The sequence below is a fragment of the Schistocerca americana genome, chromosome 3, assembly GCF_021461395.2.
Source record: "Schistocerca americana isolate TAMUIC-IGC-003095 chromosome 3, iqSchAmer2.1, whole genome shotgun sequence".
In the NCBI taxonomy this organism is placed as follows: Eukaryota; Metazoa; Arthropoda; class Insecta; order Orthoptera; family Acrididae; genus Schistocerca; species Schistocerca americana.
This window is the reverse complement of record NC_060121.1, coordinates 589,832,918-589,843,019: the sequence shown is the minus strand read 5'-3', so window position 1 is coordinate 589,843,019 and position 10,102 is coordinate 589,832,918. Positions and strand designations below refer to the sequence as shown.

General features: G+C 56.0%; 2 non-coding genes and 1 pseudogene across 2 annotated transcripts; all 3 read left to right on the top strand.

Moving 5' to 3' along the window:
* The first annotated feature begins 1,521 nt into the window (after positions 1–1,521).
* LOC124608898 lies at positions 1,522–3,431 on the top strand. Its single transcript, XR_006979450.1, has one exon. It is a non-coding gene; the product is annotated as a small subunit ribosomal RNA (ribosomal RNA).
* Positions 3,432–3,782: 351 nt separating this feature from the next.
* On the top strand, positions 3,783–3,937 carry LOC124608212. The gene has a single exon (XR_006978901.1). It is a non-coding gene; the product is annotated as a 5.8S ribosomal RNA (ribosomal RNA).
* A 188-nt stretch (positions 3,938–4,125) lies between these two features.
* The window catches only part of LOC124608969, an 8,541-nt pseudogene continuing 2,564 nt past the window's right edge, over positions 4,126–10,102 (top strand).

Sequence of the window (10,102 nt, the reverse complement as noted above, 5' to 3'; positions counted from 1 at the left end):
CATTTGCAGTTGTTCATTGGCATTCGCATGGCGAAGCACTTAGCCTACGCTGTGGTACGGCATGTGTCAACTGTCCGCTGATGTTGTACGTCCAAATCACACACTGTACTGCACATTGGTCCTCATGTACTGAATGATACATCGTGGTACATGTGACCGTACAACGACTGCGCCAACAACGGCGAACCATGCGGTCCAAATGTTGTGCACTCAGCTACGTGTCGTCTCCCTATAAGAGCTGGATTGCAGTGTGGTATGCCCTGGATGGCGATCAGCATGAGCCGTCTGTTGATGTAGTGGCGCGTGTTGTCAGACGTAGTCGTCTCTTCTCACACACCGTGATAGCATGGTGCACTGCGTTCCACATCTGCGACATGCGACAGAGGCCGGTTGACAGTCGTTCGCGCAATGGACATCGCATACGTACGGGGGCCACCTTCCACGTGTTCGCGAAGCGTGCACATGTTGTTGCGTGTATGTGGGCAGACATAGTGTGTCGTGACACCTGACACAGGCATGCAACAATCGTTGAATTTGCAAATGGCGATGGACGCCTACGTTTGCTGGTGACGTTACGCAAATGAACAACTGGTAAACCGTTGTGGTGCGGTTGTTCTCGCTAGAGGTGAATCAGTGATGGCGACGATCGGTTGAGCTACCAACCGGTTGTTCCAGCGATACCCACCATGCCCACGAACGTGAATGGCATCTGGGTGTGAAGCGATACGCGGCGGTGGCTGGGTGGGACCGTCCCCGGCCGGTGAGGGGGGGCCTCCCGGCGTGCTGGCCGCGCGGTGCGTGGGCGCACGCGCTACAGCCGGCTGGTGGGGGCGGCCAGTGGCAGGCGCGCCGGCCGACGGAGGCGGCAGGCGGCGCAGCTGCGCGCCGGCGCACCCTGCACGCGGCGCCGTGCGGCCAAAGTAGGTCCTCGCGGGACCGGTGCGAAGCGCGGTGGACATCTGCAGTGTGCTGGTCCGATTGAGGACTGTGTGCGCTGAGGATGCGCCGCCGCCCGGCGCTCGGCGCCGCGACGCCGTCTGCTGCTCGGTCGCCTCTGCGGTTCTCGCAGGTGGTTTGTATCGCAGCTGTGCGGACGTGTTGGCGCGTGCGCTGTGCTGGGAGAGTTCGCTTCGGCACCCAGGTGGGGCTTTTGTCCTTCTGTGGCGCTGGCGTTGGAGCTGCCGGTCACCGTAGGTGGCGCGTGTTGTCTCCCGCCGGCAATGCCACGACAGCACGCTCCCGGGCCTCTGTCGGCAGCGGCAAGCTCAGTTGGGAGCACGGGTGGTCGCACCTAAAGCGTCTACTCGCCAAACTCCGGGCGATTGCGCCTCTCTCGAACCCGACCAAGTACTTAGGACGGCGCTGCGCGCCGCCGGGACCTGAGAGGGTTTCGAGGTGTATGGTGCAGGGGAGCTCAGCCTCCTCCTGTTTGCAGAATAATTGAGCGGACGCTTGCGTGTTCGCGCGGGCCCCCGGGACACACTCCCGGGCGGCCGGCTGCTCAGCTCTAGTTGACGCAGCTCCCTGGTTGATCCTGCCAGTAGTCATGTGCTTGTCTCAAAGATTAAGCCATGCATGTCTCAGTGCAAGCCGCATTAAGGTGAAACCGCGAATGGCTCATTAAATCAGTTATGGTTCCTTAGATCGTACCCACGTTACTTGGATAACTGTGGTAATTCTAGAGCTAATACATGCAAACAGAGTCCCGACCAGAGATGGAAGGGACGCTTTTATTAGATCAAAACCAATCGGTCGGCTCGTCCGGTCCGTTTGCCTTGGTGACTCTGAACAACTTTGGGCTGATCGCACGGTCCTCGTACCGGCGACGCATCTTTCAAATGTCTGCCTTATCAACTGTCGATGGTAGGTTCTGCGCCTACCATGGTTGTAACGGGTAACGGGGAATCAGGGTTCGATTCCGGAGAGGGAGCCTGAGAAACGGCTACCACATCCAAGGAAGGCAGCAGGCGCGCAGATTACCCACTCCCGGCACGGGGAGGTAGTGACGAAAAATAACGATACGGGACTCATCCGAGGCCCCATAATCGGAATGAGTACACTTTAAATCCTTTAACGAGTATCTATTGGAGGGCAAGTCTGGTGCCAGCAGCCGCGGTAATTCCAGCTCCAATAGCGTATATTAAAGTTGTTGCGGTTAAAAAGCTCGTAGTTGGATTTGTGTCCCACGCTGTTGGTTCACCGCCCGTCGGTGTTTAACTGGCATGTATCGTGGGACGTCCTGCCGGTGGGGCGAGCTGAAGGCGTGCGACGCGCCTCGTGCGTGCTCGTGCGTCCCGAGGCGGACCCCGTTGCAATCCTACCAGGGTGCTCTTGAGTGAGTGTCTCGGTGGGCCGGCACGTTTACTTTGAACAAATTAGAGTGCTTAAAGCAGGCAAGCCCGCCTGAATACTGTGTGCATGGAATAATGGAATAGGACCTCGGTTCTATTTTGTTGGTTTTCGGAACCCGAGGTAATGATTAATAGGGACAGGCGGGGGCATTCGTATTGCGACGTTAGAGGTGAAATTCTTGGATCGTCGCAAGACGAACAGAAGCGAAAGCATTTGCCAAGTATGTTTTCGTTAATCAAGAACGAAAGTTAGAGGTTCGAAGGCGATCAGATACCGCCCTAGTTCTAACCATAAACGATGCCAGCCAGCGATCCGCCGCAGTTCCTCCGATGACTCGGCGGGCAGCCTCCGGGAAACCAAAGCTTTTGGGTTCCGGGGGAAGTATGGTTGCAAAGCTGAAAGTTAAAGGAATTGACGGAAGGGCACCACCAGGAGTGGAACCTGCGGCTTAATTTGACTCAACACGGGAAACCTCACCAGGCCCGGACACCGGAAGGATTGACAGATTGATAGCTCTTTCTTGATTCGGTGGGTGGTGGTGCATGGCCGTTCTTAGTTGGTGGAGCGATTTGTCTGGTTAATTCCGATAACGAACGAGACTCTAGCCTGCTAACTAGTCGCGTGACATCCTTCGTGCTGTCAGCGATTACTTTTCTTCTTAGAGGGACAGGCGGCTTCTAGCCGCACGAGATTGAGCAATAACAGGTCTGTGATGCCCTTAGATGTTCTGGGACGCACGCGCGCTACACTGAAGGAATCAGCGTGTCATCCTAGGCCGAAAGGTCGGGGTAACCCGCTGAACCTCCTTCGTGCTAGGGATTGGGGCTTGCAATTGTTCCCCATGAACGAGGAATTCCCAGTAAGCGCGAGTCATAAGCTCGCGTTGATTACGTCCCTGCCCTTTGTACACACCGCCCGTCGCTACTACCGATTGAATGATTTAGTGAGGTCTTCGGACTGGTACGCGGCATTGACTCTGTCGTTGCCGATGCTACCGGAAAGATGACCAAACTTGATCATTTAGAGGAAGTAAAAGTCGTAACAAGGTTTCCGTAGGTGAACCTGCGGAAGGATCATTACCGACTAGACTGCATGTCTTTCGATGTGCGTGTCGTGTCGCGCAACACGCTACCTGTACGGCTCGCAGTAGCCGTGCGCCGCGTGCGGAACCACGCGTGCTTCTCAAAACTAACGCCAATGTTGTGTGGTACGAGCGCTGAAGCGCTGGAGCGGCTGGCCTGCGGCACCTGGCGCCTAGCGCCGGTTTTGAATGACTTTCGCCCGACTGCCTGTCCGCTCCGGTGTGGAGCCGTACGACGCCCATCGGCCGTGAGGCCGTTGGACACAGAACGCTTGAACAGGGGCCGCCACACGCCTACGTCCCGCCTATGCAACTGTCTTGAAAGAGACAGTGGAAACTAAGAAAAGATCACCCAGGACGGTGGATCACTCGGCTCGTGGGTCGATGAAGAACGCAGCAAATTGCGCGTCGACATGTGAACTGCAGGACACATGAACATCGACGTTTCGAACGCACATTGCGGTCCATGGATTCCGTTCCCGGGCCACGTCTGGCTGAGGGTCGGCTACGTATACTGAAGCGCGCGGCGTTTGCCCCGCTTCGCAGACCTGGGAGCGTCGCGGCCGCCTGTGGGGCAGGCCGCGCCTCCTTAAACGTGCGATGCGCGCCCGTCGCCTGGCGGTTCGCATACCGGTACTTACTCGGTAGCGTGCACAGCCGGCTGGCGGTGTGGCGTGCGACACCTCGTACAACGACCTCAGAGCAGGCGAGACTACCCGCTGAATTTAAGCATATTACTAAGCGGAGGAAAAGAAACTAACAAGGATTCCCCCAGTAGCGGCGAGCGAACAGGGAAGAGTCCAGCACCGAACCCCGCAGGCTGCCGCCTGTCGTGGCATGTGGTGTTTGGGAGGGTCCACTACCCCGACGCCTCGCGCCGAGCCCAAGTCCAACTTGAATGAGGCCACGGCCCGTAGAGGGTGCCAGGCCCGTAGCGGCCGGTGCGAGCGTCGGCGGGACCTCTCCTTCGAGTCGGGTTGCTTGAGAGTGCAGCTCCAAGTGGGTGGTAAACTCCATCTGAGACTAAATATGACCACGAGACCGATAGCGAACAAGTACCGTGAGGGAAAGTTGAAAAGAACTTTGAAGAGAGAGTTCAAAAGTACGTGAAACCGTTCTGGGGTAAACGTGAGAAGTCCGAAAGGTCGAACGGGTGAGATTCACGCCCATCCGGCCACTGGCCTCCGCCCTCCGCAGATGGGGCCGGCCGCCCGCGCGGAGCAATCCGCGGCGGGGTCGTGTCCGGTTGCCTTTCCACTCGCCGCGGGGTGGGGCCGTTCCGGTGTGCGGTGGGCCGCACTTCTCCCCTAGTAGGACGTCGCGACCCGCTGGGTGCCGGCCTACGGCCCGGGTGCGCAGCCTGTCCTTCCGCGGGCCTCGGTTCGCGTCTGTTGGGCAGAGCCCCGGTGTCCTGGCTGGCTGCCCGGCGGTATATCTGGAGGAGTCGATTCGCCCCTTTGGGCGCTCGGGCTCCCGGCAAGCGCGCGCGGTTCTTCCCGGATGACGGACCTACCTGGCCCGACCCCGGACCCGCGCCGCTGTTGGCTCGGGATGCTCTCGGGCGGAATAATCGCTCCCGTCAGCGGCGCTTCAGCTTTGGACAATTTCACGACCCGTCTTGAAACACGGACCAAGGAGTCTAACATGTGCGCGAGTCATTGGGCTGTACGAAACCTAAAGGCGTAATGAAAGTGAAGGTCTCGCCTTGCGCGGGCCGAGGGAGGATGGGGCTTCCCCGCCCTTCACGGGGCGGCGGCCTCCGCACTCCCGGGGCGTCTCGTCCTCATTGCGAGGTGAGGCGCACCTAGAGCGTACACGTTGGGACCCGAAAGATGGTGAACTATGCCTGGCCAGGACGAAGTCAGGGGAAACCCTGATGGAGGTCCGTAGCGATTCTGACGTGCAAATCGATCGTCGGAGCTGGGTATAGGGGCGAAAGACTAATCGAACCATCTAGTAGCTGGTTCCCTCCGAAGTTTCCCTCAGGATAGCTGGTGCTCGTACGAGTCTCATCCGGTAAAGCGAATGATTAGAGGCCTTGGGGCCGAAACGACCTCAACCTATTCTCAAACTTTAAATGGGTGAGATCTCCGGCTTGCTTGATATGCTGAAGCCGCGAGCAAACGACTCGGATCGGAGTGCCAAGTGGGCCACTTTTGGTAAGCAGAACTGGCGCTGTGGGATGAACCAAACGCCGAGTTAAGGCGCCCGAATCGACGCTCATGGGAAACCATGAAAGGCGTTGGTTGCTTAAGACAGCAGGACGGTGGCCATGGAAGTCGGAATCCGCTAAGGAGTGTGTAACAACTCACCTGCCGAAGCAACTAGCCCTGAAAATGGATGGCGCTGAAGCGTCGTGCCTATACTCGGCCGTCAGTCTGGCAGTCATGGCCGGTCCTTGCGGCCGGCCGCGAAGCCCTGACGAGTAGGAGGGTCGCGGCGGTGGGCGCAGAAGGGTCTGGGCGTGAGCCTGCCTGGAGCCGCCGTCGGTGCAGATCTTGGTGGTAGTAGCAAATACTCCAGCGAGGCCCTGGAGGGCTGACGCGGAGAAGGGTTTCGTGTGAACAGCCGTTGCACACGAGTCAGTCGATCCTAAGCCCTAGGAGAAATCCGATGTTGATGGGGGCCGTCATAGCATGATGCACTTTGTGCTGGCCCCCGTTGGGCGAAAGGGAATCCGGTTCCTATTCCGGAACCCGGCAGCGGAACCGATACAAGTCGGGCCCCTCTTTTAGAGATGCTCGTCGGGGTAACCCAAAAGGACCCGGAGACGCCGTCGGGAGATCGGGGAAGAGTTTTCTTTTCTGCATGAGCGTTCGAGTTCCCTGGAATCCTCTAGCAGGGAGATAGGGTTTGGAACGCGAAGAGCACCGCAGTTGCGGCGGTGTCCCGATCTTCCCCTCGGACCTTGAAAATCCGGGAGAGGGCCACGTGGAGGTGTCGCGCCGGTTCGTACCCATATCCGCAGCAGGTCTCCAAGGTGAAGAGCCTCTAGTCGATAGAATAATGTAGGTAAGGGAAGTCGGCAAATTGGATCCGTAACTTCGGGATAAGGATTGGCTCTGAGGATCGGGGCGTGTCGGGCTTGGTCGGGAAGTGGGTCAGCGCTAACGTGCCGGGCCTGGGCGAGGTGAGTGCCGTAGGGGTGCCGGTAAGTGCGGGCGTTTAGCGCGGGCGTGGTCTGCTCTCGCCGTTGGTTGGCCTCGTGCTGGCCGGCGGTGCAGGATGCGCGCGCCTGCGCGGCGTTCGCGCCCCGGTGCTTCAACCTGCGTGCAGGATCCGAGCTCGGTCCCGTGCCTTGGCCTCCCACGGATCTTCCTTGCTGCGAGGCCGCGTCCGCCTTAGCGTGCTCCTCCGGGGGCGCGCGGGTGCGCGGATTCTCTTCGGCCGCCATTCAACGATCAACTCAGAACTGGCACGGACTGGGGGAACCCGACTGTCTAATTAAAACAAAGCATTGCGATGGCCCTAGCGGGTGTTGACGCAATGTGATTTCTGCCCAGTTCTCTGAATGTCAACGTGAAGAAATTCAAGCAAGCGCGGGTAAACGGCGGGAGTAACTATGACTCTCTTAAGCCCGCAAGATGCGAAATATAGGGTAGTCACACTGTGCCCCATGCCTTAGGCTGGGATCGGTGAGTGGTGCCTCTAGCCTCTCTGCGGTGAAGTCCTAGTTCCTAGCCTCCCCGAGGCGAGAGTCGGGTGCATTGTCAGCTACCGTGAGGTGAGCTAAGGCAAGCCAAAGGGCGACTGGCTTTGCAGCCAATAGGGCAGGGCCACGGGGCCGTCACTTGAGGTGTCGGGACAGACCTAGTTTGTACTAGTATCCGAGACGAGACCTCGTATCGAAGCAGTCGTTTGAGGTGTCGAGGCAGTTGATGCCTTAGTATCCGAGACGAGTCTTTGGTCAATAACGGGCGACAGCTGCGGTAGTCGTCTGAGGTGTCGGGCCACGGTTGTACTGTGGGATTCACTAGTATCCAAGTGCCCTTATCGGGGCAGTGTCCTTTTCAGGACCTCCTAGTGTCCTTTTGAGGACAGTGTCCTTTTTAGGGCCACGATGGAGCCGCTTGCAGACCGCACGGCGGTCGCCCTTAAAGCTGTTATTGGACTACCCAATCCCATGTTATGTGGGTAAAGGGCGGAAAATGATAGCATAGATGTGCGGTAGAGGTATCGCTTAAGCGACCTCGGCGGTGACTTGTCAACGGTGCGAGAGGAATCTCGCAAATACAAGGACTATGGGCGGGGGGAGCCTTGCTGGCTCTGGCCAGTGTCCCTCGAATTGGTGTTGGCCTCATAGTGGCAGTGCCGTTCGCTTGTAGGAACAACGGGTTTAATCTCGTATTTATCCGGGAGCCGTCGTTTGAGGTGTCGGGGCAGGTTTCTGTCCTAGTATCCGAGACGAGCCTCCGGTTTGTAGGCCTATTGGCCGCAGGGGTGCCAGGTTCGCAGCCTATCTCCCCTCTCTCTTAACGAGAGCCTCAGTTGCGACTATGAGTTCAGCGGAGCCTCGGATGGAGGGCCCGAATGTACAGGACACTCAACTTTCTTCCGTGGTTACCACGGACGCAAGACTTGGCAGGAATGTTGATTCGCCAAGTTTAGAAAATAGCATTACATGTCCCAAATGTCAGTTAGGTATTGGTAGGCGAACATCGGCCCAACAGAAACAACATATTCGTAGGTGCAAAGGCTTAATTAACGCGCCCAACGAGGACGGCTTGCACAAATGTGCCTTTTGTGGTAGGCAATTTACGACCTTCATTGGACGGCGGCTGCATGAGAAACAAGTACATCCTGTTGATTTTAATGCCGCCGACCTAGTGCATGCTAGTGGCAAACGGAAAGGGAATTGGAGCGCCGCTGAGATGGAGGAAATGGCGTTTCTTGAAGTGGAATGTGCGGGAGAGTGGTCTACTCAATTACAGTTGAACACGTACTTGGGTAGGAAGTTAGGTAGATCTGCGGAAGGTATCAAGAAAAGGAGAGCACTTCCAGAGTATCAACAGCTCCTGGAGACTGTGAAAGGCAGGATGGAGGACGCTGTTGGTGCGGTCCCCGATGAGGTTGCGAAATCTGCGAGTCGTGCCACTCCACAAGAACAAAGCCGTTGGATTAGCAACGAACATATTATTTCCCATCTGGAGGAAATTAAAGAAAGTTGCTCACCACCCTATAAAAGGCTGGTTGAAGTAGTTCTTGACAATTCATCACCTTGGTCCGCCATTGATGAACAGGTCACTGGAATCATCCAACAACTGAATGATAGACCACTACATAGATCTAGAAGAAGGAAAAGACAGCCGAAGGTCGTGAAGCCACATAAGGGTGGCAGGAATGAACAGCGAAGAGTGCGGCAGCAGGAAAGATCTCGTAGATTCCGAGATGCCCAGTATCGGTGGTTAAACAACAGAGCAAGCTTGGTAAGAGGAATTCTCAATGGTGAGGAGGAGAATGATACAACCACAAGACCAGATAGGAGCCTGCTTGTGGACTATTTCAAGGGCTACTACGCAAGAGAGGAACATGGCCCCGAGATCGTGTTACCGCCTAGGAATCCCGATTCCATCAAAGACACGAGTATGCCTTTCTCGCTGAATGAAACTAGGAATTGGTCGCATAAATTGAAGCGAACAGCCGCTGGTCCTGATGGCGTGACTCATGAACATCTGAGAAATATTCCGAACGCGGATCTGAATGTCCTGCTTAATGTGGTGTTTGGGTTAAAACAACTACCATCTGTATTTACAGTGAGCAAGACCTGCCTTCTACCTAAGAAAGGCGACCTGCGCTCTCCGTCTAACTGGAGACCAATAACTATCTCATCAATGGTAGTACGCCTGGTAAATAAGATCTTGGCGTTCAGGTTGGCTCAGGTCATTTCTATACATCCTGCCCAGCGGGGCTTCAGGTCCGTTGATGGAATCATGGCGAACGCACTTTCCTTAGATGTAATTATCAAGGAGCATAGGGCTAGAGGAAAGCCAATTTTTGTGGTGGCCCTTGATTTAACGAAAGCCTTCGATCGGGTATCTTGGAGTGCCATACATCAGGCACTGTGGTCTCATGGAGTGGATGACTTGACTCTCGAGTATATATTGTCATCTTACAAAGGTCAAACGACCAATCTCCAACTTGGTAAAGACACCTTTGGAGAAGTTGAGTTTCATAGGGGAGTTAAACAAGGTGATCCACTCAGTCCTGTCATCTTCAACATGGTAATGGACAGGCTCATGGAAGCAGTCAACCAGTCCTATGGGGTTGAAGTCAATGGAGAGAAATTTGCTATTCTCGGCTTTGCAGATGACATTGTTCTCCTCTCGTCGACCAGAGAGGGCATGCAGCAACATCTGCGCTGTGTTGAGAGGTTCACGAAAAGCACGGCTTTAGAAGTGAATCCCTCAAAAAGCAAGGCCTTTCAATTTATTAGAGTGGCACACTCCAAACGGTGTGCAGTAGAAACCAAAAGTCTGTTCAAGTTATCTGGCGCTAAAATACCTGCCTTGAACGTGCAAGAACAGCTGCACTACCTGGGTTACACCTTTGAGCACCAGGGAATTCAGACTCCTTCTCCATCTATTCTGTCATCGCTGTTGGACCGCCTGAAACGTGCCGCACTCAAGCCTTGGCAGAAGATAACTGTTCTTCATACATACCTCATACCGA